Source organism: Thalassophryne amazonica, chromosome 10 (genome assembly GCF_902500255.1).
Source record: "Thalassophryne amazonica chromosome 10, fThaAma1.1, whole genome shotgun sequence".
NCBI classification, from domain to species: Eukaryota; Metazoa; Chordata; class Actinopteri; order Batrachoidiformes; family Batrachoididae; genus Thalassophryne; species Thalassophryne amazonica.
In genome coordinates, this window is record NC_047112.1 from 90,857,409 (window position 1) to 90,884,344 (window position 26,936).

Consider the following 26,936-nt stretch of genomic DNA (forward strand, 5'->3'; position numbering starts at 1 on the left):
ACCTGGGCAGAGTCACAGCAGCCAGGAGAGCACTGTCGCTCTCCAGCACCTCTGTAAATCTTGTTTTGATCGCCTGAAATGACATAAAGCAAAGGACATATGACTGGCTGTCTATACAAACACACACACACACACACACACACACACACACACACACACACACACACACACACACACACACACACACACACACACCACACACACACACACACACACACACACACACACACACATTACGAGTATAATATATACTATATTATTCATTTTCACAATGTATAGATGTATTAGACAGAAATGTAGTTCTTACCTCAACAATTGTCTCTGGAAGGTCCACAAGTATTTGGAGTCCACTCTTCAGCTCACGGGTTTTCATCATCAAGGTCTCCAGGGTAGGTAGCAGCGTGCCGTGGTAGCAGTTGTCCTCTCCCTGGAGGATATCTAGGGGGACTGCCAGCGGCTTCATCGCAATGCAATATTCCTTCAGGAGCTGATGCTCTTTTTCTGTGATTGCTTTTAAGCCAAACTTGGATGAGATGGTGTTGAGGTCGACTATGGGAATCTCACAGATCCTAGATAAGGCTTCATAAAAAGAATTCCATCTGGTACTGCAAGGCACTATCAGCTTCTTTGCAACCACATCCTCTACATCCTCTGTGGCCACTGTGGAACGGCTGGCCTTATTCCACAAGGCTGTGCATTTTGGAGTTGCACTCCTATAAACTGCCTTCTCTGGTCTGGAGAGAATCCACTTCTCAATGTCAGAACAAGACACAAGGTTCAGTGTGTGTGATGCACACCTGTAGTGTGGTGGTAAATTAATCACATCATCATCCTCATCAACACGGCTTTGCAAGACATCATTCATGTCAACAAAAGTCACCTCATCATCTTCCTCATCTCCAGAGTCAACCTCCTTGACTGACTGATACCTCTTAAAAGCCTTAACGAAATTCGAGCCATTGTCAATGACAGTTGCCGTTATTTTGTGCGAAATGCCACAGGACGAGTGGATGTTGTCAAGCTCTGTGGCAATGCTCACGTATGACGGCCCATATGCAGTCCATATGTCTGCAGTAGTTGCCAAATATTCCAGCTGTTCAAATTCTTTTTTGAGCTCAGCATTCATTTTAACATATTCGGCATCAATGTATTTCGAAAATGTCTTTCTACAAGGCGGGCCGACGCCTCCTTTTCTCGGTATTTTCCCTATCAGAGCTCTGAAGGAGTCTGACTCCACTGTTGACACCGGCAGCATGTTATCCACAATATATCTCCCTATCAAGTCATAGAGCTCTCTCTGCGTTAATTTTTGGGGAGCTGAAGCACAAAAATCAAGCTTTTGCTGCTTACACAGTGAGGGTCCTTCACGGTGCCCTTTGTTAGCGGACCCCACGTTAACACCAGCCCTGCTACCTGTGTCTTGGGCCACTAGTTTAGCAGAAGCGTGAGCCATCGACAGGTGTTTCAGTAGGTTGGAGTTGCTTAAACAAGACGTGGACAAAGTTTTTGCTTGGGGACATAATGTACACTCGACGTGTACATTTTTACCTTTGACCTCAATGAGGTTAGTGTCTGTATTTCCATCTAGCAAATGCTGTCTTCCCACTTGAGTCCTGCTCACTCGCCATCTCTTGCTATGCACTCTAAACACCCGCCACTATGCATGCGCTCTAAACACCCACCTAGTTTCTCTGATTGGCTGAAGACGTAATCTTACTATACCTTAGCCAATCATCATTGCTTAGGCGATTATCTCACCCTCCCCTCCTTGGTCACTCACACACACACTGACAAGACACACACACTTGCGCCTGAGAGTCCTGTGTCTGTATGCGCAAAGTAAAAAAATAAAAAAAAAGATGATTGAGCTGCTTCAGTAACGTGCAGTAACGGGGTGTCGGTAATGGTAACGGCGTTATAGTGACAGTCAGAGTAAATAGTTAGATTAATCGTTACTGAAAAAAGTAACGGCTTTAGTAACGCCGTTTATTTCAACGCCGTTATTCCCATCACTGGTCTCTTTACCATCTTGTAAATTTTCCCTTTCACGCTTCAGATCACTCCTGCCACCTTTCTCCATCCACTCCAACCTGCCTGCACTCTCTTCTTCACCTCTTTAACACACTGCATTACTTTGGATAGTTGACCCCAAGTATTTAAATCCATCTACCTTCACCCCCTCTACTCCTTGCAACCACAGTGTTCCACCAAGTTCCCTCTCATTCACACACATGTACTCAGTCTTGGTCCTACTGACTTTCATTCCCGCTCTCTCCAGTGCATAGCTCCACATGTCCAGGCTCATCTCAGTCTGCTCTCTACTCTCACTACAGTTCAATCAATCAATCAATCAATCAATTTTTTTTATATAGCGCCAAATCACAACAAACAGTTGCCCCAAGGCGCTTTATATTGTAAGGCAAGGCCATACAATAATTATGTAAAACCCCAACGGTCAAAACGACCCCCTGTGAGCAAGCACTTGGCTACAGTGGGAAGGAAAAACTCCCTTTTAACAGGAAGAAACCTCCAGCAGAACCAGGCTCAGGGAGGGGCAGTCTTCTGCTGGGACTGGTTGGGGCTGAGGGAGAGAACCAGGAAAAAGACATGCTGTGGAGGGGAGCAGAGATCGATCACTAATGATTAAATACAGAGTGGTGCATACAGAGCAAAAAGAGAAAGAAACAGTGCATCATGGGAACCCCCCAGCAGTCTACGTCTATAGCAGCATAACTAAGGGATGGTTCAGGGTCACCTGATCCAGCCCTAACTATAAGCTTTAGCAAAAAGGAAAGTTTTAAGCCTAATCTTAAAAGTAGAGAGGGTGTCTGTCTCCCTGATCTGAATTGGGAGCTGGTTCCACAGGAGAGGAGCCTGAAAGCTGAAGGCTCTGCCTCCCATTCTACTCTTACAAACCCTAGGAACTACAAGTAAGCCTGCAGTCTGAGAGCGAAGCGCTCTATTGGGGTGATATGGTACTACGAGGTCCCTAAGATAAGATGGGACCTGATTATTCAAAACCTTATAAGTAAGAAGAAGAATTTTAAATTCTATTCTAGAATTAACAGGAAGCCATTGAAGAGAGGCCAATATGGGTGAGATATGCTCTCTCCTTCCAGTCCCCGTCAGTACTCTAGCTGCAGCATTTTTAATTAACTGAAGGCTTTTTAGGGAACTTTTAGGACAACCTGATAATAATGAATTACAATAGTCCAGCCTAGAGGAAATAAATGCATGAATTAGTTTTTCAGCATCACTCTGAGACAAGACCTTTCTAATTTTAGAGATATTGCGTAAATGCAAAAAAGCAGTCCTACATATTTGTTTAATATGCGCTTTGAATGACATATCCTGATCAAAAATGACTCCAAGATTTCTCACAGTATTACTAGAGGTCAGGGTAATGCCATCCAGAGTAAGGATCTGGTTAGACACCATGTTTCTAAGATTTGTGGGGCCAAGTACAATAACTTCAGTTTTATCTGAGTTTAAAAAGCAGGAAATTAGAGGTCATCCATGTCTTTATGTCTGTAAGACAATCCTGCAGTTTAGCTAATTGGTGTGTGTCCTCTGGCTTCATGGATAGATAAAGCTGGGTATCATCTGCGTAACAATGAAAATTTAAGCAATACCGTCTAATAATACTGCCTAAGGGAAGCATATATAAAGTGAATAAAATTGGTCCTAGCACAGAACCTTGTGGAACTCCATAATTAACTTTAGTCTGTGAAGAAGGTTCCCCATTTACATGAACAAATTGTAATCTATTAGACAAATATGATTCAAACCACCGCAGCGCAGTGCCTTTAATACCTATGGCATGCTCTAATCTCTGTAATAAAATTTTATGGTCAACAGTATCAAAAGCAGCACTGAGGTCTAACAGAACAAGCACAGAGATGAGTCCACTGTCCGAGGCCATAAGAAGATCATTTGTAACCTTCACTAATGCTGTTTCTGTACTATGATGAATTCTAAAACCTGACTGAAACTCTTCAAATAGACCATTCCTCTGCAGATGATCAGTTAGCTGTTTTACAACTACCCTTTCAAGAATTTTTGAGAGAAAAGGAAGGTTGGAGATTGGCCTATAATTAGCTAAGATAGCTGGGTCAAGTGATGGCTTTTTAAGTAATGGTTTAATTACTGCCACCTTAAAAGCCTGTGGTACATAGCCAACTAACAAAGATAGATTGATCATATTTAAGATCGAAGCATTAAATAATGGTAGGGCTTCCTTGAGCAGCCTGGTAGGAATGGGGTCTAATAAACATGTTGATGGTTTGGATGAAGTAACTAATGAAAATAACTCAGACAGAACAATCGGAGAGAAAGAGTCTAACCAAATACCGGCATCACTGAAAGCAGCCAAAGATAACGATACGTCTTTGGGATGGTTATGAGTAATTTTTTCTCTAATAGTTAAAATTTTGTTAGCAAAGAAAGTCATGAAGTCATTACTAGTTAAAGTTAATGGAATACTCAGCTCAATAGAGCTCTGACTCTTTGTCAGCCTGGCTACAGTGCTGAAAAGAAACCTGGGGTTGTTCTTATTTTCTTCAATTAGTGATGAGTAGAAAGATGTCCTAGCTTTACGGAGGGCTTTTTTATAGAGCAACAGACTCTTTTTCCAGGCTAAGTGAAGATCTTCTAAATTAGTGAGACGCCATTTCCTCTCCAACTTACGGGTTATCTGCTTTAAGCTACGAGTTTGTGAGTTATACCACGGAGTCAGACACTTCTGATTTAAAGCTCTCTTTTTCAGAGGAGCTACAGCATCCAAAGTTGTCTTCAATGAGGATGTAAAACTATTGACGAGATACTCTATCTCCCTTACAGAGTTTAGGTAGCTACTCTGCACTGTGTTGTTATATGGCATTAGAGAACATAAAGAAGGAATCATATCCTTAAACCTAGTTACAGCGCTTTCTGAAAGACTTCTAGTGTAATGAAACTTATTCCCTACTGCTGGGTAGTCCATCAGAGTAAATGTAAATGTTATTAAGAAATGATCAGACAGAAGGGAGTTTTCAGGGAATACTGTTAAGTCTTCTATTTCCATACCATAAGTCAGAACAAGATCTAAGATATGATTAAAGTGGTGGGTGGACTCATTTACTTTTTGAGCAAAGCCAATAGAGTCTAATAATAGATTAAATGCAGTGTTGAGGCTGTCATTCTCAGCATCTGTGTGGATGTTAAAATCGCCCACTATAATTATCTTATCTGAGCTAAGCACTAAGTCAGACAAAAGGTCTGAAAATTCACAGAGAAACTCACAGTAACGACCAGGTGGACGATAGATAATAACAAATAAAACTGGTTTTTGGGACTTCCAATTTGGATGGACAAGACTAAGAGACAAGCTTTCAAATGAATTAAAGCTCTGTCTGGGTTTTTGATTAATTAATAAGCTGGAATGGAAGATTGCTGCTAATCCTCCGCCCCGGCCCGTGCTACGAGCATTCTGACAGTTAGTGTGACTCGGGGGTGTTGACTCATTTAAACTAACAAATTCATCCTGCTGTAACCAGGTTTCTGTTAGGCAGAATAAATCAATATGTTGATCAATTATTATATCATTTACCAACAGGGACTTAGAAGAGAGAGACCTAATGTTTAATAGACCACATTTAACTGTTTTAGTCTGTGGTGCAGTTGAAGGTGCTATATTATTTTTTCTTTTGAATTTTTATGCTTAAATAGATTTTTGCTGGTTATTGATAGTCTGGGAGCAGGCACCGTCTCTACGGGGATGGGGTAATGAGGGGATGGCAGGGGGAGAGAAGCTGCAGAGAGGTGTGTAAGACTACAACTCTGCTTCCTGGTCCCAACCCTGGATAGTCACGGTTTGGAGGATTTAAGAAAATTGGCCAGATTTCTAGAAATGAGAGCTGCTCCATCCAAAGTGGGATGGATGCCGTCTCTCCTAACAAGACCAGGTTTTCCCCAGAAGCTTTGCCAATTATCTATGAAGCCCACCTCATTTTTTGGACACCACTCAGACAGCCAGCAATTCAAGGAGAACATGCGGCTAAACATGTCACTCCCGGTCCGATTGGGGAGGGGCCCAGAGAAAACTACAGAGTCCGACATTGTCCGACAGTTCACAATTATAGTCCATAGAGACTCCTGTCTGATCTTGTTGGTCAACCTGTCCAACAGGAAATGACTCAGAGTCGACCCTTGATGTAATCCCACCTCCACCTAGAGTGCATCGATCATTCCTACTGTATAACTCACTGTCAAACTATTCTGTACATAATACTGCACAACACTCACATACCTTTCTGCCACTCCAGAATCCCTCATAAAATACCAACACTCATCTCTTGGCACCCTGCCATAAGCTTTCTTTAATTCCACAAACACACAATTCACCTTCTTCTGGCCTTCTCTATACTTCTACATTCGTGCTTTCAGAGCAAACATTGTATCTGTAGTGCTCTTTTTTGGCATGAAACCATATTGCTGCTCACAGATTTTTACCTCTTTTCTCAGCCTCACTTTCACTACTCTTTCCCATACCTTCATGCTATGGTTGGCCAACATTGTGCCTCTATAGGCTGCACATCACCCTTGTTTTTTAAAAAAAAATCAGAATGAGTATGTTATGGATAAGACGTGGACTGAGGAGCGGTCCAGTATCTGACTGAACCCAGCATGAAATAATCAGAAGCAGTTCCAAAAAGAAAACATTTATTTTTCTCCCTTTGTGCTATACATGAAATACTAAATAATTTAAGTTCTGGTGAGGTGAAAAGGCGGCGCGCTCGCTCAGCGTCTCAACAGTCGGTGTCCAAACGTTCAGGACTCAGGAGTTCCGCCAACACCCCCCCCAGGTGACTTTCCCAGACTGTACTCTGCGAAGGAGGAACAGAGATGAGATTATTCAACACTTATTACTACGAAAAATTGTTTAGAGGCAAACTTATCAGCTACACGTTTAGGTCTGGTTTCAAACTTAGTTCAAAGAGGCTGCTGCTCACAGCTAGTGGAGGATCATTAATCCGCACGCCACTGCCGTGAGGAGCACGCCAAACAATTTTCACCAATAATTACTTATAGCTGCGTATAAACGCCAATTTACATTCACGGATAAACTTTTCAGAATATTCACCTCTGTCGTGTGCTGACAACGTTTGCCTCTCACCCTCGTCCTCTTTCACAGGCGCAATGTCAGACTCTGAAACACACACGGTCGTCACAAGGTCGTACTCTCCGGCAATCTTATCCAACTCACTGCTGGTTTAAATGTAGTTCTTCATCACTACATTGGTACCATCTGGAAGTCCTCAGATCTGCACGTGAACATCACAGGTGTCGTGGATTGTCCTAATAGAGAGCCGCACGAGAATGCAACAGGTGCAGCCAATCATCGTAACAGAGGAGAGAGACTCTTCTGCAGCACATTTTCCTCAGAGAACAGCCCCAAATCACCTGGGAAGGAAAATAAACACAAAACAAACCAACCCCCCCCCCCCCCCCCCCCCCCCCCCGGTCAACGGGAAGCCTCCCGGCGACCACACAAACCAGACCCAAAAACCACCCCACACATCAAAGGCCAAAGCTGGAGGAGGGCAGAGATCACAGCAGGCAGCAAAGCCGGGAGATGCGGCAGAAAGGCTGGCCGGCATCAAAACAAAAAAACCATCCCGAAACAACCCCAAACACAAAAACAAAACACAAAATAAAAGGCCCCCAGCATCCCCCCCAGAGAGTACCACAAACATACCCCAACACACTAGAACACAGGTCAAAGGAAAAAACAAACAACGCCCTCCCCTAACATGTGGAGCCCGACTTCCCCCAGGGGACCTCATCGTCAACCCCAGGAGCAACGACCACGGCAGGAGCCATCCAGGAATCCCCAGGCATACACGGGAGCCTTAACATCCCCCAGAGGACCGTCCCATCAAACCCCAGGAGACACCCCCACAACTCAGGAACCCCACCCCAGCCCAACACGGCTGGTCGGCCCCACAGTCAAACTCCCCCCCAGAGGACCATCCCATCAAACCCCAGGGGGAAACAGGAGGAAACAAAAACCCCAAACCCCAGGGATTTCCAAAAACCACCCCAGGAGCAAACAAAAACTACAGAAAGCCCCATTGACCTCCCCAGCACCTTGAAAGACCCTCCAGGTCCGTCGGGAAACACGTCGTGGCAATCGGCACAGGACTACTAAGCCGGAGAAGCCAATAGGAAAAACGCAACCCAGCTCCACCCCCAAGGGCAGGGGAAAACCGGCAAGACGGCCGGTGCCGACCCCCCGACTATACTCCAGCCTACCGGGAGGGGTGGGCAGCGGAAAAGGCGTACGGCACTGATCGGCCCCACCGCTCCGACTGGAGTATATCCCCACTGTCCGACACCTCAGCAATGCCAATAGCGAACGGTCAGAGGCACGCTGAGGCTGGAGAGGAACCGGGAAACAACTAAATCTAAGAAAAGAGCCCTGGACCCCCCCCCTAGGTGCAGAGGTCCTCATGGGAATGCCCAGCAACCAACCTGCACCACCCCACAACACCAAAGACGAACGGCCAGAAGTGTGTGAGGCTGGGGTTAGGGGACAGGGAAATAAAACACAAAATAAAACGACCCATTCCGCCAACAAAAATTAAATAACTAAAAATTAAAAAAAAAACACACGCTTACCTGAGTCCAAACGAACTCCGACAGCCAGCCTGTTCACCCCACCAGAACTACCTCAAGTGCTATACACAAAACCTGGTTTACAAAAACTCCCATTTATATCCCACAAAAATGTCCATAAAACACCTGGAGCCATGTTATGATGCTGTCTCCTGACGCTCGTTTGACAGGGGCAATATGGCTGTTCTGACCCTTTCGAGTTGCATTGGCTCGTCCACTAGAGGAGCTAGAGGTCCCGTCAGAGGAGTCTCAGAGGAACGAAGAAGAGGCGGTCCGGACTTGTGTCGGGGAAAACCCCGAGACAAAACACCCCGCTTGGACACTCGCCCTCTCTCTCGTCCACGCTCCTTAATCCGATCGTCTAGACGAATAACCACGGATATTAACTCAACTAAATCCTTCGGTCCGTCACGGACGGCTAGCTCATCTTTCAGGGAGTCATTCAACCCGTCTACAAACACCCCCCTCAAAGCAGCAGCATTCCAACCAGACTGAGCGGAAAAGATTCAAAAATCCACAGACTAATCAGCTGCGCTTCGTCTCCCCTGTCGGAGGTTCAGCAATCGTTGAACCACGGCATTTGTTTTCATCTCCAGGTGCTTCTGGACTTTCTCCTGAAATGAAACTGCTTCTGCCACTGGGTCCATATTGGTTTGGCCGGAGAATTCTGTTATGGATAAGACGCGGACTGAGGAGCGGTCCAGTATCTGACTGAACCCAGCATGAAATAATCAGAAGCAGTTCCAAAAAGAAAACATTTATTTTTCTCCCTTTGTGCTATACATGAAATACTAAATAATTTAAGTTCTGGTGAGGTGAAAAGGTGGCGCGCTCTCTCAGCGTCTCAACAGTCGGAGTCCGAACGTACAGGACTCAGGAGTTCCGCCAACACCCCCCCCAGGTGACTTTCCCAGACTGTACTCTGTGAAGGAGGAACAGAGATGAGATTATTCAACACTTATTACTACGAAATATTGTTTAGAGGCAAACTTATCAGCTACACGTTTAGGTCTGGTTTCAAACTTAGTTCAAAGAGGCTGCTGCTCACAGCTAGTGGAGGATCATTAATCCGCACGCCACTGCCGTGAGGAGCACGCCAAACGATTTTCACCAATAATTACTTATAGCTGCGTATAAACGCCAATTTACATTCACGGATAAACTTTTCAGAATATTCACCTCTGTCGTGTGCTGACAACGTTTGCCTCTCACCCTCGTCCTCCTTCACAGGCGCGATGTCAGACTCTGAAACGGCCCTCAGCGTCCCCACACGGTTGTCACAAGGTCGTATTCTCCGGCAATCTTATCCAACTCACTGCTGGTTTAAATGTAGTTCTTCATCACTACATTGGTACCAGCTGGAAGTCCTCAGATCTGCACGTGAACATCACAGGTGTCGTGGATTGTCCTAATAGAGAGCCGCACGAGAATGCAACAGGTGCACCCAATCATCGTAACAGAGGAGAGAGACTCTTCTGCAGCACATTTTCCTCAGAGAACAGCCCCAAATCACCTGGGAAGGAAAATAAACACAAAAGAACCCAACCTTGTCCAGCCAAACCCCCCCCCCCCCCCCAACACACAACAGAGTAAACGTTTTCTCCTCTCGTCAGGCATTCTCTTGCTTTTCAAGATTTTATGAACCAATGTACAACCCCAATTCCAATTAAGTTGGGACGTTGTGTAAAATGTAAAAAAAACAAAACAAAACAAAAAAAACAGAATACAATGATTTGCAAGTCCCCTTCAAAATATATTCAATTGAATACACCACAAAGACAAGATATTTAATGTTCAAACTGATAAACTTTATTGTTTTTGTGCAAATATTTGCTCATTTTGAAATGGATGCCTCCAAAATGTTTCAAAAAAGCTGGGACAGTGGTATGTTTACCACTGTGTTACATCACCTTTCCTTCTAATAACACTCCATAAGCATTTGAGAACTGAGGACACTAATTGTTGAAGCTTGGAATTCTTTCCCATTCTTGCTTAATGTACGACTTCAGTTGTTCAACAGTCCGGGGTCTCCGGTGTCGTATTTTGCGCTTCATAATGCGCCACACATTTTCAATGGGTGACAGGTCTGGATGGCAGGCAGGCCAGTCTAGTACCCACACCTTTTTACTACAAAGCCATGCTGTTGTAACGTGCAGAATGTGGCTTGGCATTGTCTTGCTGAAATAAGCAGGGACGTCCCTGAAAAAGACGTTGCTTGGATGGCAGCATGTGTTGCTCCAAAACTTGTATGTACCTTTCAGCAGTGATGGTGCCATCACAGATGTGTAAGCTGACCATGCCATGGGCATTAACACACCCCCATACCATCACAGATGCTGACTTTTGAACACGCTGGGAACAATCTGGATGGTCTTTTTCGTCTTTTGTCTGGAGGACACGACGTCCATGATTTCCAAAAACAATTTGAAATGTGGACTCATCAGACCACACCACACTTTGCCACTTTGCATCTGTCCATTTCAAATGACCTCGGGCCCAAAGAAGGCGGCGGCATTTCTGGATGTTGTTGCTGTATAGCTTTCACTTTGCATGGTAGAATTTTAACTTGCACTTGTAGATGTAGCGATGAACTGTATTAACTGACAATGGCTTTCTGAAGTGTTCCTGAGCCCACGTGGTAAGATCCTTTACACAATGATGTCAGTTTTTAATGCAGTGCCACCTGAGGGATCGAAGGTCACAGACATTCAATGTTGGTTTTTGGCCTTGCTGCTTACGTGTAGAAAGTTCTCCAGATTCTCTGAATCTTCTGATTATATTATGGACTGTAGATGATGGAATCCCTAAATTCCTTGCAATTGAACTTTTAGAAACATTGTTCTTAAACTGTTGGACTATTTTTTCATGCAGTTGTTCACTAAGTGGTGATCCTCACCCCATCTTTGCTTGTGAATGGCTGAGCCTTTTGGGGATGCTCCTTTTATACCCAAACATGACACACACCTGTTTCCAATTAGGTGTTCTTTGAGCATTCATCAACTTTCCAAGTCCTTTGTTGCCCCGTCCCAACTTTTTTGAAATGTGTTGCAGGCATCTATTTCAAAATGAGCAAATATTTGCACAAAACAAAGTTCATCAGTTTGAACATTAAATGTCTTTGTGGTGTATTCAATTGAATATAGGTTGAAGAGGATTTGCAAATCATTGCATTCTGTTTTTATTTACATTTTACACAACGTCACAACTTTATTGGAATTGGGGTTGTAGATAAAACCTCTACTTTCATCTCTCCTAATTTACTCTCCACATCTATCTATCTATCTATCTATCTATCTATCTATCTATCTATCTATCTATCTATCTATCTATCTATCTATCTATCTATCTATCTATCTATCTATCTATCTATCTATCTATCTATCTATCTATCTATCTATCTGTCTATCTATCTGTCTGTCTGTCTGTCTGTCTGTCTGTCTGTCTGTCTGTCTGTCTGTCTGTCTGTCTGTCTGCCTCACTTTCTTCATACAGTAGTGTTCAGAATAATAGTAGTGCTATGTGACTAAACAGATTAATCCAGGTTTTGAGTATATTTCTTATTGTTACATGGGAAACAAGGTACCAGTAGATTCAGTAGATTCTCACAAATCCAACAAGACCAAGCATTCATGATATGCACACTCTTAAGGCTATGAAATTGGGCTATTAGTAAAAAAAAAGTAGAAAAGGGGGTGTTGACAATAATAGTAGTGTGGCATTCAGTCAGTGAGTTCGTCAATTTTGTGGAACAAACAGGTGTGAATCAGGTGTCCCCTATTTAAGGATGAAGCCAGCACCTGTTGAACATGCTTTTCTCTTTGAATGACTGAGAAAAATGGGACATTCAAGACATTGTTCGGAAGAACACCGTAGTTTGATTAAAAAGTTGATTGGAGAGGAGAAAACTTACACGCAGGTGCAAAAAATTATAGGCTGTTCATCTACAATGATCTCCAATGCTTTAAAATGGACAAAAAAAAATAAAATAGAGACGCGTGGAAGAACAACCATCAAAATGGATAGTAGAATAACCAGAATGCCAAAGGCTCACCCACTGATCAGCTCCAGGATGATCAAAGACAGTCTGGAGTTACCTGTAAGTGCTGTGACAGTTAGAAGATGCCTGTGTGAAGCTAATTTATTTGCAAGAAACCCCCTCTGTTAAATAAAAGACATGCAGAAGAGGTTACAATTTGCCAAAGAACACATCAACTGGCCTAAAGAGAAATGGAGGAATATTTTGTGGACTGATGAGAGTAAAATTGTTCTTTTTGGGTCCAAGGGCTGCAGACAGTTTGTGAGACGACCCCCAAACTCTGAATTCAAGCCACAGTTCACAGTGCAGACAGTGAAGCATGGTGGTGCAAGCATCATGATATCGGCATGTTTCTCCTACTATGGTGTTGGGCCTATATATCGCATACCAGGTATCATGGATCAGTTTGAATATGTCAAAATACTTGAAGAGGTCATGTTGCCTTATGCTTAAGAGGGCATGCCCTTGAAATGGGTGTTTCAACAAGACAATGACCCCAGGCACACTCGTAAATGAGCAAAATCTTGGTTCCAAACCAACAAAATTAATGCCTCGCAGATGTGAAGAAATCATGAAAAACTGTGGTTATACAACTAAATACTAATTTAGTGATTCACAGGATTGCTAAAAAAGCAGTTTGGACATAATAGTTTTGAGTTTGTAGTGTAACAGCAGATGCTACTATTATTGTGAACACCCCCTTTTCTACCTTTTTCTAGCCCAATTTCATAGCCTTAAGAGTGTGCGTATCATGAATGCTTGGTCTTGTTGGATTTGTGAGAATCTACTGAATCTATTGGTACCTTGTTTCCCATGTAACAATAAGAAATATACTCAAAACCTGGATTAATCTTTTTAGTCACATAGCACTACTATTATTCTGAACACTACTGTATATCGGCTCCTCCGCCATCTTAACTCATTCTTGTTGGTACATTTCCATCTGCGTCCTTCATCACCCTGACATACTGCACATCCTTTCTATCTCAAGCCCATGTTACACATAGATGGTTTTGTCGGCGGGTAGTACGTAGACCGAAGTTCGCGGTAATTCTGGCTGTTTTCGCGGTGGAAAGGGGCGGCGCATTTCGCCGGCGTTTTGAGCGCCGTACTAGCCGCAAATACGCGGATAAAACGTCGCTAAATCCGCAGAATAAAGCTACATTTTGACGCCGTAGCATCCAGCACACGTCAGGCAACGGGGGTTAATACCCAGTTCTATCCTTTACAATCGCAGGTTAACACGCTCGTGAGAACGGCGGTCTTCTGCTGCCGCCGCCGCCTGTGTACTACTGGATTTATCCAGGCAAATCCTGCGTTACTCCAGGAACTTTTGCATATAGGCACCGCCCCCAGAGTATAATAGGCTGAAGCAGCTGTCACTGCAGGGGAGGGAGCTCATTTCTCAGCCTTTTCTTTTCCTCTCCTTTCCCTCTCCTCAACGTGTTGCTCGTCTCCACCACAGGCCTCTCCTTTGCTTCTGAACCAGACCTCTTGGTAAGTCCTTGCCGCTGCCAATTTTATTTTAGGAGGCATACTGGAGCTTCTCTGCAAAAATATCTGGAGCTGGCCGCGAGTGAGAGGCCTGCATGCAGCGCGCTAGCGTTTTTATACTGACCGCCGTCTATCGGCCGTTTGGAACGCCATTAACTGGGAGGTGGCGTTTAGAACGGCGTACTGTCCCGCTAGCGCTGCCGTTTTGTCTTCCTCTGTCGCCGGTTAAAACACCTTTGAGGACGCCGATGTGGGCTCTATCGCCATTTTACATGCCGTTGGTTAGGGATACAACGCTGGCCGCCAATTACAGCGGTGTAAACTGCGGCACTACAGGAAGGGGCGGGATGAAATGACGATTAAAAAGTATCAAACGCCGTTGTTCGCGTTGTCTCCGTCATCACGTGAATTCTCCGGGAGCGCTCCCGGAATTATTCGACATGTTGAATCATTTTTTCGATGATTCCTGGTAAAGCCGGAACTAAGCCACGCCCCCTAGTGCCGGCGTTAACAACGGCATGTGATCCATAAGACGGCCAAAAACTCTTCCGGGACGCATCCGGGAGTTCTTACCATCTATGTGTAAACGGGGCTTCGATCTCTCTGTCTGGCCAATTGGTACAAATCCTTTTCTCCATCTATAGTGTCCATTTTTATGTACAACTTGCTATATGCAGTTTCCTTTCCTTTTACCATATCTCTTTTCACCTTACACTGCATCTGTGCCTCGTCTCCTTGCTTACTGACTTCACAGTTATCTTACTCCAGCCTCTTTTTTCTTATACTTTCCTGAACAACTTAATTCCACCACTAAGTCTATTTTTCTTCCTTGCTCTGGTCATATGTCACACTCAGTATTTAGTTGTCCAGACTCCCTTCACCTCCATCCAGTCCATTTCACGTGCTCTCTGAATTTCACACAACAGTGTTCTCCCTTTTACTTCTAACATCTGCTCCTTGATTCAGCTCTCACCTACTTCATTCTCTTTGTCTTCACAATCATCCTACAAACCACCATCCAATGCTATAACTACAGTCTCCCCTGCCATCACCCTACAATCGCCACTTTCTTTTAGGGAACATCTCCTACATAGGATATAACCCACTCGTGTGCACCTTTTTTGGGGTCATTTTGTGAACTTGCTCATGGATCTCTAGTAATTACAGTCATAAGACCATAGGAAGGTAACATACAGTATGTGGTTGGTTAAGTAAAAAACTGTGTCTCTGATCAGGAAGAACTTCAGGGTCCTGCAGGAATCCGGAGCAGGGGTTATTTTCTGTATCGGGTATGAAAGATGTTCATGTCAAGAAAAATTAATTCATAAATGAATGTTCTATGTGATGATGTGATGCTTTTGTAATGATATTTTTTGTTTACTCTTACAGCCGCGAAATGGAAGAAGAACCCTAGAATATGAATAACTAAAGGTATTGAAAGGTTGTTTTATATGTATTTGGAGTCTGAACACGTCCTCTGTGGTAGGAAATGGGTTCAAATGTCATGATCATATGTGAGATTGTGCTGCAGGATGGAAAAACCTCTGAAGGACACAAAGACCCAAGCCGCTGCACCGTGACCAAGTGATTCTAACCTCAGCCTTCTGCCAACGCTCCACAGTGATGTCTGAATGTACACAAAGAATATTACCAGATATACTGTAAAAGCACTTTGGACACCATCTGGCTGCTGTAAAGCGCTTTATAAATAAATGTTGATTGATTGATTGAAATATTCTTTTTCAACTTTGCATTTTATTTTCCAGTATCCAATGACTTGCCTTAAATCTGCTCTAATGCGATCTGGATTTTGTCTACATTTGATGAATTACACATTATAAATCGGTGCATTTCAGAAATGCATTTTCTCCAAAATGGCTACACATTAAACAACACAAAGAAAATCCATAATATGCACATTTCTATTACATTATAATATTGTAAGATAAAACATAAATTAATCTTACACATAAGTATATTTTAAAATAAAATGATATAAATTAATATACAGTGGGAAAATTTAAACAAGATTTAAATATGTACATCAGTTGCACATAATCAGAATGCGTCCAAATAACAGAATGAATCTCAAGTAGAAACATAAGAACAATCTGTTATTTGGACACATTCTGATCAAGTGCAACTGATGTACATACAGATAAGAACAAAATTATTAGACCCCTATGAAATTTAACATTTTCTTCAAAATTTCCCAAGTGCTTTTTTTTTTGTTGTTGTTTAGCAGAGCAAGGAATTTTCAGCAAAGCATTCCTAAACATCTTAGTTTTATTTTACTTTGCACACAGAAACAAAATTATTTCACAAAACCCACCAGGGTCAAAATTATTAGCCCCTCTGATGCTAATAGTCAATTAAATGGATTGTATTTATATCGAGCATTTCTATCTGCATCAGACTCTCAAAGCGCTTTACAATGATGCTTCACATTCACCCATTCACACAGACACACCAATATCAGGGTGATGCCATGCAAGGCGCTCACTATACACTGGGAGCAACTGGGGATTAAGGACCTTGCCCAAGGGCTCTTAGTGATTTTCCAGTCAGACTGGGTTTTCATCTGAGGATCTTCTGGTCTGAAGCCCAACACTTCACCACTAGACTATCACCTCCCTCATTTGTGTGTCCCTTTTGCTCAATAACAGCCTGTAGTCCTTTGTTGTAGTTTTCAATAAGACTCAGACATGACTCCTGAGGAATCTCAGCCCATTCAAGCTCCTCCAGATTTGATGGTCTTCCAACATGGATGTTGGTCTTAAATTCACCCCACAGATTATCACTGGGATCCAAGTCAGGTCTTTGTGCTGGCCACTCAGGAACGTTCACTTTGGTCTTCTGGGGGTAGTTCTTCACCAGGAGTGATTTGTTTTGGGTCATTGACGTGCTGGAAGACAAAGGAATGACCCAGACCTGGTTTCACTGCCTACTGCTTAAAGTTTTCTTTGAAAATCTTCACATATCCTTCTTTCTTCATGATTCCTTCCACCTTGAAGAGATTCCCATTTCCAGACACACTGAAGCATCCCTAAAGCATAGTACTCTCACCGGTGTTTCACTGTGGGGACGGTGTTCTTTGGGTTGTACGTCTCTCCCGTCTTTGTCCAAACTTAAGTAATGCCTCCATGTCTAAAGAGCGCTAGTTTAATCTCATCTGACCAGAGGACACACTCTCAGTATGCATAATAATTCTTCAGCAAGATGAATTTGGTGTATAATTTTTTTGTTTGTTTGTTTTAGGTTTGTGCATTCTATAATATTGTTTGCATGGTTGTGTTTTGAAATTTTAGTCCAGTGATTAATTTATACTTTGTATCATGGGTATGTGTATATTTATATATGCATATGTATACATTTTTTATGGATAAAGAGGTGGGTGGTTATAAGCTTGTGCTTCTGCCTCCACCCTTAAGGTACATGGATACATTGTTAAATTGTTTTCTTTATGAGCTGTTTTTTTCTGCTAATTTTGAGTCTGTGTGTGCTGAATAGATAAATTTATTCATTCATCCAGGTTGTACTTGGCACCCATGACACCCATGAAAGGTCTCTGTTATGCAGAAGTGGAGTTTTTATTGGTCTGCAACCTCACAGTCCATTCCTGTCCAGTGCTCTAGTGACTGCCTTCTTTGAGATTACAATTCCCGACTTGGCTAAGTCATTCACAAGTGTCTTGGCAGTTGTTCTGGGGTCTTTAGATACATCTCTCACTAGTTTTCTTTCCAGAGTCTGAAATATTTCATTTCCTACCCTCTGCCAGGCTTGTTCCATGCTGTGTGGCTCTCTTTGAATTTCTTGATACTTTGCACTCCAGTTCTTCACACTTGGAAAGTAACTCTCTTGCTTTGTGAGCATTAACAGTTCTTTTTCCTCAAGTCTAAACTGATTTCTTTTGATGCTTTCTCAGTGACACCTCAAACCTTTTCACATGTTTTTATACTGTGTGTACACTAGAAGATAACCCTCAGTTTTAATTTGGTTTTACAAGCCTTAAGCTTTAAAAAGTTAAAACGCATCATTGCACAACAGTTGATTGTGCTATGGTTCTAGAAAAAGGTCAGTTCTTAAGGGGGTTAATAATTTTGAACCCGGTAGTGTTTGGTTTTTTGTGAAATAATTTTTTTGTGCGTGCAAAGTAAAATAACATAAACATCAACAAACATGCTGAGAAATGCTGTGTTGAAAAGTCCTTTGTCTGTTAAAAAACAGGAGAATTTTGAAGAAAACATCAGGGGGGCTGATAAATTTGTCCTTGTCTGTATTTAAATCATGAAAATTCAACAGTTTTCAGTGTATACTTAGTACATTGTATCTCTCTTTTGCACACACACACACACACACACACACACACACACACACACACACACACACACACACACACACACACACACACACACACACACACACACACACACACACACACACACTGTAAGAAGAAAGAAAAAGGAAAAAAAATGTAGAGATGTGTGTTGACTATACGCTTAAGGGCCCCTTCACACATAACACAAAGTTGGGCAGAAGAAGCAGAAACCGTCTCAAAAAGGGTGAAAAAAGCTGAATTGGTGACGTGCAAAAAATGCCACCCGCTGTTGAGAGGGACACATGGTCGGACAGACGTGAACAATCCTGCTGTGACGGTTTCGTGCACAGTCGTGTGCACATGCACGAACACAGTGCGAGCATGTGAGAGGTGTGATACCACACCACACTCACAGCAGCGGCAGCAATCACATGTTGGATATATGTACATAAATCAACGAAAATGTGTATGGACAAAATAATGAGAGAACACAGAACATTACAAGAACATACGTAGAAGTAGAGAGACTGGAATGCCTACTCAAGGGCTCGTTCCATTGAGTTCTGTTTGTGAGCTTGCAACCCAGAGATTTCAGCCACTCAGCTGCGAGAGTTGGGGTAATTCACTTCAGGTCGTCTGCCAGCAGTAACACCAGATGCGTTTGTAAAGGACAGATTCTGTGTGTTTTCTTGCGTTTTCTGCCGTGGCTTCATCAAGTTATCCCCTCAAAGTATGTTCAAAATGTAGCTTGAATGAAGTTCTTGTTGATTTTAAATCGTATTCAGGACAAAACTTGCTAATATTATTGATAAGAGCATGCAGACTGTCAGCAACTGGTCATGGTCAATAATCATTAATTGTTCATAAAACGTGTATAAAAATACAATAAAAGCAAACATCATTCGTCATTTAAAAAAGCATCATAGTAAAACTCATAACTATAACAGTATAAAACTCGCAAATAGCACAGTGAAAGTCATCAAACACCACAATAAAATCGTCAATCACAATAAAAATCAAACACTGTGAAGTAATAACACTTGTAGCATTTACCACATGATGAGGGAGGCTGTTCCACAAAGTTACAACTGTATTTGAAAAAAATATTTTCTTGAGTCATATTTGCATCTTTGCACCTCAAAAATGCGAGAGTGACCTCTCAAACATGACACACTATATATATATATATATATATATATATATATATATATATATATATATATATATATATATATATACAGAATTGATTGAGTTAATTTTGTAAAATCAATATAAACACAGAAAGGTGAATATATCAATGATACCCAGATGACACAATAAAACAAATGTTTATTTCTACTGTGGTCCATGTGAGGCTAAAACGTAACACTGAGGAGCTCGATTAAATATGTAAAGATTGCAAAGACTTTATAATCTCATCAATTAATGTAAGTAGCAATAAGTGTGTTGTTTATATACGTATAATCATTTACACCGGGATACCAGTGAAATAAAGTAAGTACAAATTGAACAGAGAACAATAAGATCTTAATAAAATTAAGATAAATAGCAACTGTATCCCTGTAGAGGTGTAGACGACAACAAATTTAACAAGTTTCAGACAAGAAAACAACAAATAGTACTGAGATTCAGACTAGAAAATAATGGACTAGAAGATAAGCTCGTCTTTTAAGTACATTAAAAATAAAAACAAAGGGTGGAATTCCTCTTCCCTTAGCTCACTGAATAAAACTGACTTTAACTGTCTAAAACTTGTTGCTAATCAACTGCAAGATCTATGTTTTATATAAGATATATTTGATCTGAATAGCTCCCGATGTGTGGGATACGTGGGATAGCCCGTCATTCGACCGCTGGTGTGAAGGCTGCCTCGATCGCGCCATTCGGCCAAAGTTCGACATGGCCAATGATTTCGTGCAGCCCCTATGGCCACGGCCCAAAATGTCCGACCTCTGTTCAACATGCCGTATGAATGTTGCAGCACAATCAGACAGCAGTGTGACTTCATCTTCCCCTCTGTTCAAATGGGTTTCCGGCGCGTGCAACACGTGAATGTAGAGTGCATGTCCTGTGTCTGAATGGATGTGGCGACTCCTGCACGAGGCCTTCAAGTGCGGCTCTGATTTTTGACGAGTGCCATTCGAATCCTCCTTCGTGCGCCATTCAGCCTCAATCGTGTTGTGTGTGAAGGGGCCCAAAAGGTCATCATTTGAATTCATTCAAGATTCATTTGAATCTTTGCAGCCACTGACTCCACCAGGTGATTTCACTGATTAACTGATTCCATCTACTCAAAGAGATATTAATCCGTCCCCACGACTTTGGAACGCCCTGCTCCAACACCTGAGAGCGCCAAAGTCTGTGGAGTCTTTTAAAAAGCAGGTTAAAACATTTTATTTAGAAAGGTTTTTAATGTGTGATTTTAATGTGTTTCTGTTTCTTTTTATGTGATGTTCTTATAAAACCATGGTCAGTAAAAATAAAATCTGATTGAAAGATAATATTTTGAATTCAATTTCAATTTATTCAGTTTGTAAAGCGCCAAATCATGACAACATTGCCCCCAGGCGTTTCACACAAAACAGTTCAAAACAATTTAAAATGAATTAAAAACAATTTAAAACACAGTTTAAAAAAGCAAAAAATTGAATAAAATTTAAAAAGAATTAAAAAGAGTAGAATAACTCATATATTAGCCATAGCACTGATAGAAAAATATGTCTTCAGTCTTGACTTGAAGGTCTCCACAGCATTGGACTGTCTTATCGACACTGGGAGACTGTTCCACAATACAGGTGCACGATATGAAAAGGCCCTTTGTCCGACAGACTTTTTCTTTACCCTCGGAACACAAAGCAGTCCTGCATCATGTGAGCGCAAGGCCCGGGATGGTACATAGGGTTTAATCAGATCAGCTAAATAAGTTGGTGCCAGTCTATGAACAACTTTATAGGCTAATAATAGAACCTTTAAGTCTGATTTCACAGAGACAGGTAGCCAATGGAGGGATGGCAGAACAGGTGTAATATGGTCAAACTTTCTGCTCCGTGTCAAAAGTCTGACAGCAGCATTCTGAACTAATTGGAGACCCCTGATGCTGGACTGTGGCAACCCTGAAAACAGGACATTACAATAATCCAACCTGGAGGAAACAAAGGTATGAATCAGGGTCTCAGCATCAGCTATGGACAAAATGCGATTCATCCTCGCTATATTTCGCAAATGGAAGAAGGCATCTCTCGCAACATCACTAATATGAAGACCAAAGGACAACACAAGGTCAAACATCACCCCAAGGTTCCTCACCCTGTCCATATGATGCATGACACATGAACCTAAGCTGAGCACTAACTGATCAAATTGATGCCGATATCTTGCTGGATCCATGGTATCGAATGCAGCACTGAGATCTAACAGCACCAGTGGTGCCCAAATCCATTGCAAGCAGAAGATCATTCACCACTTTAGTAAGAGCTGTCTCTGTGGAGTAGTATTTTCTAAAAGCAGACTTCAGTGGCTCAAAAAGATTATTCTCAGTAAGATAGCCTACAAGCTGCCATGAGACCACTTTTTCCAGAATTTTAGAGCAAAATGACATTTGATTTTGGCTTATATTTTTTCAGTACACTACGGCCAAGATTTCATTTCTTAAGTAACAATTTAATCACTGCAGATTTATAACATTTAGGAACAGATTCAGAAGTTAATGATAGATGAATAATTTCCAGCGCTGTCGGCCCAAGAATAAGCCACAGGTTCTTAAACAGTTTTGTTGGGATGTGGTCAGGTAAATAGGTTGTGCTTTTTGTAGACATTACAAGTTTTGTCAGCACATTGAGGAAGATACCATCAAACTCTGTAAATCTAGGTGACACCGCAGCAATGGCACCCACCTCAATAGCAGGGTGCAGCGGGTGCCAGCGCGTGCTGGGATATGTTTAATCTAATATCTTCAGTTTTCTTCGCAAAGTAATCCAAGAAATCTTGTGCTGAAAATGGAGAACGACTTACAGGTGGTTGGCCATGAAGAAGTATTACACCGTGTTGAACAAGAACTTTGAGTAACACTTGTTTTTATTAATCAAATCAGAGTAATATGTCCACTTTGTAGTCAATAGTGCATGCTTATAATCTAAGATGGCATCGCGCAACGCAAGATGGAATACTTCAAGTTTGGAACTACGCCACTTATTGAGTGTTGTTAGAAGGAAAGGTGATGCAACACAGTGGTAAACATACCACTGTCCCAGCTTTTCTGAAACATGTTGCAGGCATCCATTTCAAAATGAGCAAATATTTGCATAAAAACAATAAAGTCTATCAGTTTGAACATTAAATATCTTGTCATTGTAGTGTATTCAATTGAATATAGGTAGAAGAGGATTTACAAATCGTATTTTGTTTTATTTACATTTTACACTTCATTGGAATTGGGGTTGTACAACGCCACTGTAATAAACAAGGTTATTGCTCCGCTACACACAGCAGCGAAAATGTAAACCTATTAAGTGAGTGGCCAGAGACCACTGATGCAAGGGGTATGATATCAAAATTCGTAACAGCAATACCACGTGCGACAACTAGATCCAGGATAATTCTACTAATGTGTGTTGAGTCCTGAACGCATTGCAGAAATCCTAATGCATCCACAATTTCCATAAATGATTTACAGACAGGATCAGAGGGCTTATTTACATGGATGTTAAAATCATCAATAATCAAAATATTATCTGCACTAGTTGACAAATTAGAAATGAATGCACCAAATTCATCTAAGAATTCCGAGTATTGACCGAGGGGGCCTATAAACGGTGACAAAACGGTGACATGTTAACGAGACCCAAACTAAGGACCTCAGTAGGATTAGCAGTTGAACAGTTCGACTGTAGGGGTGGCTCCAGAGTAACATAGACAAGGTGCCTAAAAGTAGGTTTAAGTTTAAGACATTACATACAATGTGTAAGTAACAAACATGAAATATTTGATACTGCTGGAACAGCCAACAGGCCATCCTCAATTTCAGTGTCATCCAGTGCAGTAATGGGTAATAAGTTTGCAAAACATATCCCTCTATGAATCTTAGGGACACATCTGTGAAAACACTTAAAATGAAAATACTTAAAATGAAAAACTTTTTCATTATTTTTGCAGTATTTCTGCATTATAACCAACTGTTTTAACCATGCAAAGTTTTTTTTTCACAGCACTATAGGTATTAAAGTATTAGAAAGCATTTTTGCCTTAATCAGATATTTCACAAGGAAAATTTTGTGAAATTGATTCTGTTAATGTTTATGTCCTTTAATCTGTTTATTTTGTGATCAACATGGGAAATATAGTTGCTCTTCTAAACAGTAGATGTCACCATTGTCAACCAATTAAACTGTTAAACATTGTGCTACTGAAGTCATGTTGAATTGTGAAACAACTTAACAAAATGTTCTTTATGGCTGATATACGAGGTCTATTAGAAAAGTATCCGACCTTATTATTTTTTTCTAAAACCATATGGATTTGAATCACGTGTGATTACATCAGACATGCTTGAACCCTTGTGGGCATGCGAGCGTTTTTTGAGTGAGGAGTCGCCCACCCTCTCGTCGATTTTTTCATTGTTTAGGAATGGCTCAGAGACTGCTGCTTTGTTTGATCAAAATTTTTTCAAAACTGTAAGGCACAACTGAGTGGACACCATTCGATAAATTCAGCTGGTTTTCGGTAAAAATCTTAACAGCTGATGAGAGATTTTGGTCTGGTAGTGTCGCCGTAAGGACGGCCCACAGCGCCTGACGGCGATCTGCGCTTCGAGGCGGCAGCGTCTCACCGTTTCAAGTTGAAAACTTCCACATTTCAGGCTCTGTTGACCCAGGAAGTCGTCAGAGAACAGAGAACTTTCAGAAGAAGTCGGCATGAGGCGTTTATTCGGACATTCCATTGTTAACGGACATTTTGTAATGAAAGAACGTGCGGGCAGAGTCGCATGTCAGGCCGGACCCGACCGCGGGGGGTCGCGACAGGAAAAACACCTCCGTTGGAAACCTTAACGGGCAAGTTGGAACATGCCCAAGCTGTTAAACAATTTCTCAGTTACTCACTTGTTGAAAGCCATCAAAAGCTGCCTGAATTTTACAAATGGTTTTCAACACGGAGGTGTTTTTCCTGTCGCGGCGCACACAGATTCGCCAAGTCGTCACGGAAACGACTCGGCGAATTTGCGCGCACGTCTTTCATTAAAAAATGTCTTTAAACAGTGGAATGTCCGCATAAAGTCCTCATGCCGGCCTCTTCTGAATCTTCTCTGTTCTCTCACGGCATCCTGGGTGAAGGAAGCCTTAAATTAGGATGTTTTCAGCTCGAAACAGGCCGACGACGGCGCCTGGAAGTGCTGCGCGACGTCCCGCCCCGTGGGAAGTCCTTACACCGACAGAAACACCCCATAATCTCTCATCAGCCGTTAAACTTTTCACCGGAAACCAGCTTAATTTCTCGAATAGTATCCACTCGGATATTCCTCATAGGTCCAGAAAAAAGTTTGATAAAGCAACGCGCACCGTCTCGAGCAGCGTGTGAAACAAAGGAATTCAGCCGAGAGGGCGGGACCACATCTCACTCAAGGCCTGCCCACAGGGAAATGACGTCACCGACACGCATGAAAAAACTCACGCATGCGCACGAGGGTTCAAGCATGATTGTTGGAATTGCACGTCATTCAAATCCATATAGTTAAAAAAAATAAAAGGGTCGGTTTATTGTCTAATAGACCTCGTACAGTTGAATTAAATGCATATCTTGCAGTGTTTTTAAGCAGAGATCACCTTTACTTGCGTGTTAAACATCCTAAACACAGTTACATTTGTTCAGTTCATTCTTCTTGTTTTAGGCAGCACAGTGGCTTAGTGGTTAGAAGAAGGCCATGGGTTCGATTCCCACCTGTAGCCTTTCTGTGTGGAGTCTGCATATTCTCCCTGTGTTTCCGGATGGTCCGGTTTCCTCCCACATTTAAAAGACATGCAGGTTAGGTGAACTGGAAACTTTATAATTGTCCATGTCTCCCTTGCAAAAGAGGTCTTGATCTCAATAGGCCGAACCTGGTTAAATTAAAATTAGTAGGGGGTGGTACTATGTTGGGGCGTAAGGTATTACACCCTTAAAAATATGGGGCCACACCTCCTAACAGGAATCTATTAAGTCTTGACAAACTGGCCCAACTTAACACCCATGTACATGCCCTCTCAAAGTAAGTACTGTCGAAAAACGACAAAAATGCTGCAAATAATGCTTAAAATATGACTTTTTTGGTATTTTGCAGATATTTTCAGCACAGGACACAATTTAATATTGATAGTTATGTGTGCCATATGTCACTACAGACTCATTTTCATTTTCAGCAAAAGTGACAGAATTGAATAAAGGGCATAAATAGTGAAAACAATAACAGTATATCATTGCTATATTTCAGATGTTGGTCATTTGTATGCTTGTTGCAGGTGAAAAATGGCTGCTAATAAATCCTTTACAAGATCACAGGCCAAAAAAGACACTTTGTGGTGGAGACTACATAGAGAAGACTGAATTTCCAAGTGGGATGCTGCTGCAGTTGAAGAATATGTAGCAGCCACTAACACAGCTGAACACACTAAGTAAGGTAGGACGTCTCTACCTGGAGGTTCACTATGCTCAAGATACCTCACTCTCCCTGCTGAAATCGAGTGACCTTTTTTGCCTCATGAAGGACCACAAGAAGCTCCAAATGAAATGCAGTGAATCTGAAGCTCTACTTCAACAACATTATGTTGGGAAAGTGTAGGAACACGGACCCACAACAGGGGGCGCAAATGAACGGACAATGGAGGAAGTCAAATAACAACACTTTACTGTTGTGAATAAGCACAACAAACACAACGGATCACAACAATAGACAAAGAAGTCAATTCACAAGAATGTGTCACGTGGGCAGGCTCGAAGATAAGAGACGTCTGTCCAAAGCAGAACCGGAACCACACGATTTCCTCCGCCACCGAACCCCGGGAATACTGGAGCCGCCAAGTCCCGAACTCCCAGGTGGCCACTGCCTCGGCGTGTCGGATCTGGTACTGCTGGCGAGGAACAAAAACAGTTAAATGTGGGTGCGTTTGCACCCAGCAATCCGTATGGCGGGAAAACCACCTCCACCTCTCGTCGGAAGAATGTCTGCTATTTAACGCACAAAAGTAATAAAGGGTTACTGTCAAAAAGACAACACAGTCAGCTGAGTACGGTACCTTCTAGGTAGAGCGATATCTCGGCAAAGAGGTGGAGATGTCGTCCTGCTGATATACCACTGCAGATCAGATGATTGGTGACACCTGTTGTAGGTGATAAGTGACAGCTGTCACCCCGGCTGCTCCTGTGAGGCGGCAGCGCCCTCTGGTGCCTGGAGCCCGCACTCCAGAC

General features: G+C 42.2%; 2 long non-coding RNA genes across 2 annotated transcripts in view; one reads left to right on the forward strand and one right to left on the reverse strand.

The window, feature by feature from the left end:
* LOC117519185 overlaps positions 1-15,833 on the forward strand; it is a 34,369-nt gene extending 18,536 nt beyond the window's left edge. Inside the window, exons 5-7 of the long non-coding RNA XR_004563198.1 lie at positions 15,421-15,474; positions 15,575-15,616; positions 15,717-15,833. This is a non-coding gene — a long non-coding RNA (uncharacterized LOC117519185). The remainder of the gene's footprint in view (positions 1-15,420; positions 15,475-15,574; positions 15,617-15,716) is intronic.
* Positions 1,837-25,843, reverse strand: LOC117519186. Its single transcript, XR_004563199.1, has 4 exons — positions 25,831-25,843; positions 18,028-18,038; positions 5,312-5,319; positions 1,837-2,017 (listed from the first exon to the last, which is right to left on the reverse strand). It is a non-coding gene; the product is annotated as an uncharacterized LOC117519186 (long non-coding RNA).
* Positions 25,844-26,936: the final 1,093 nt, after the last annotated feature.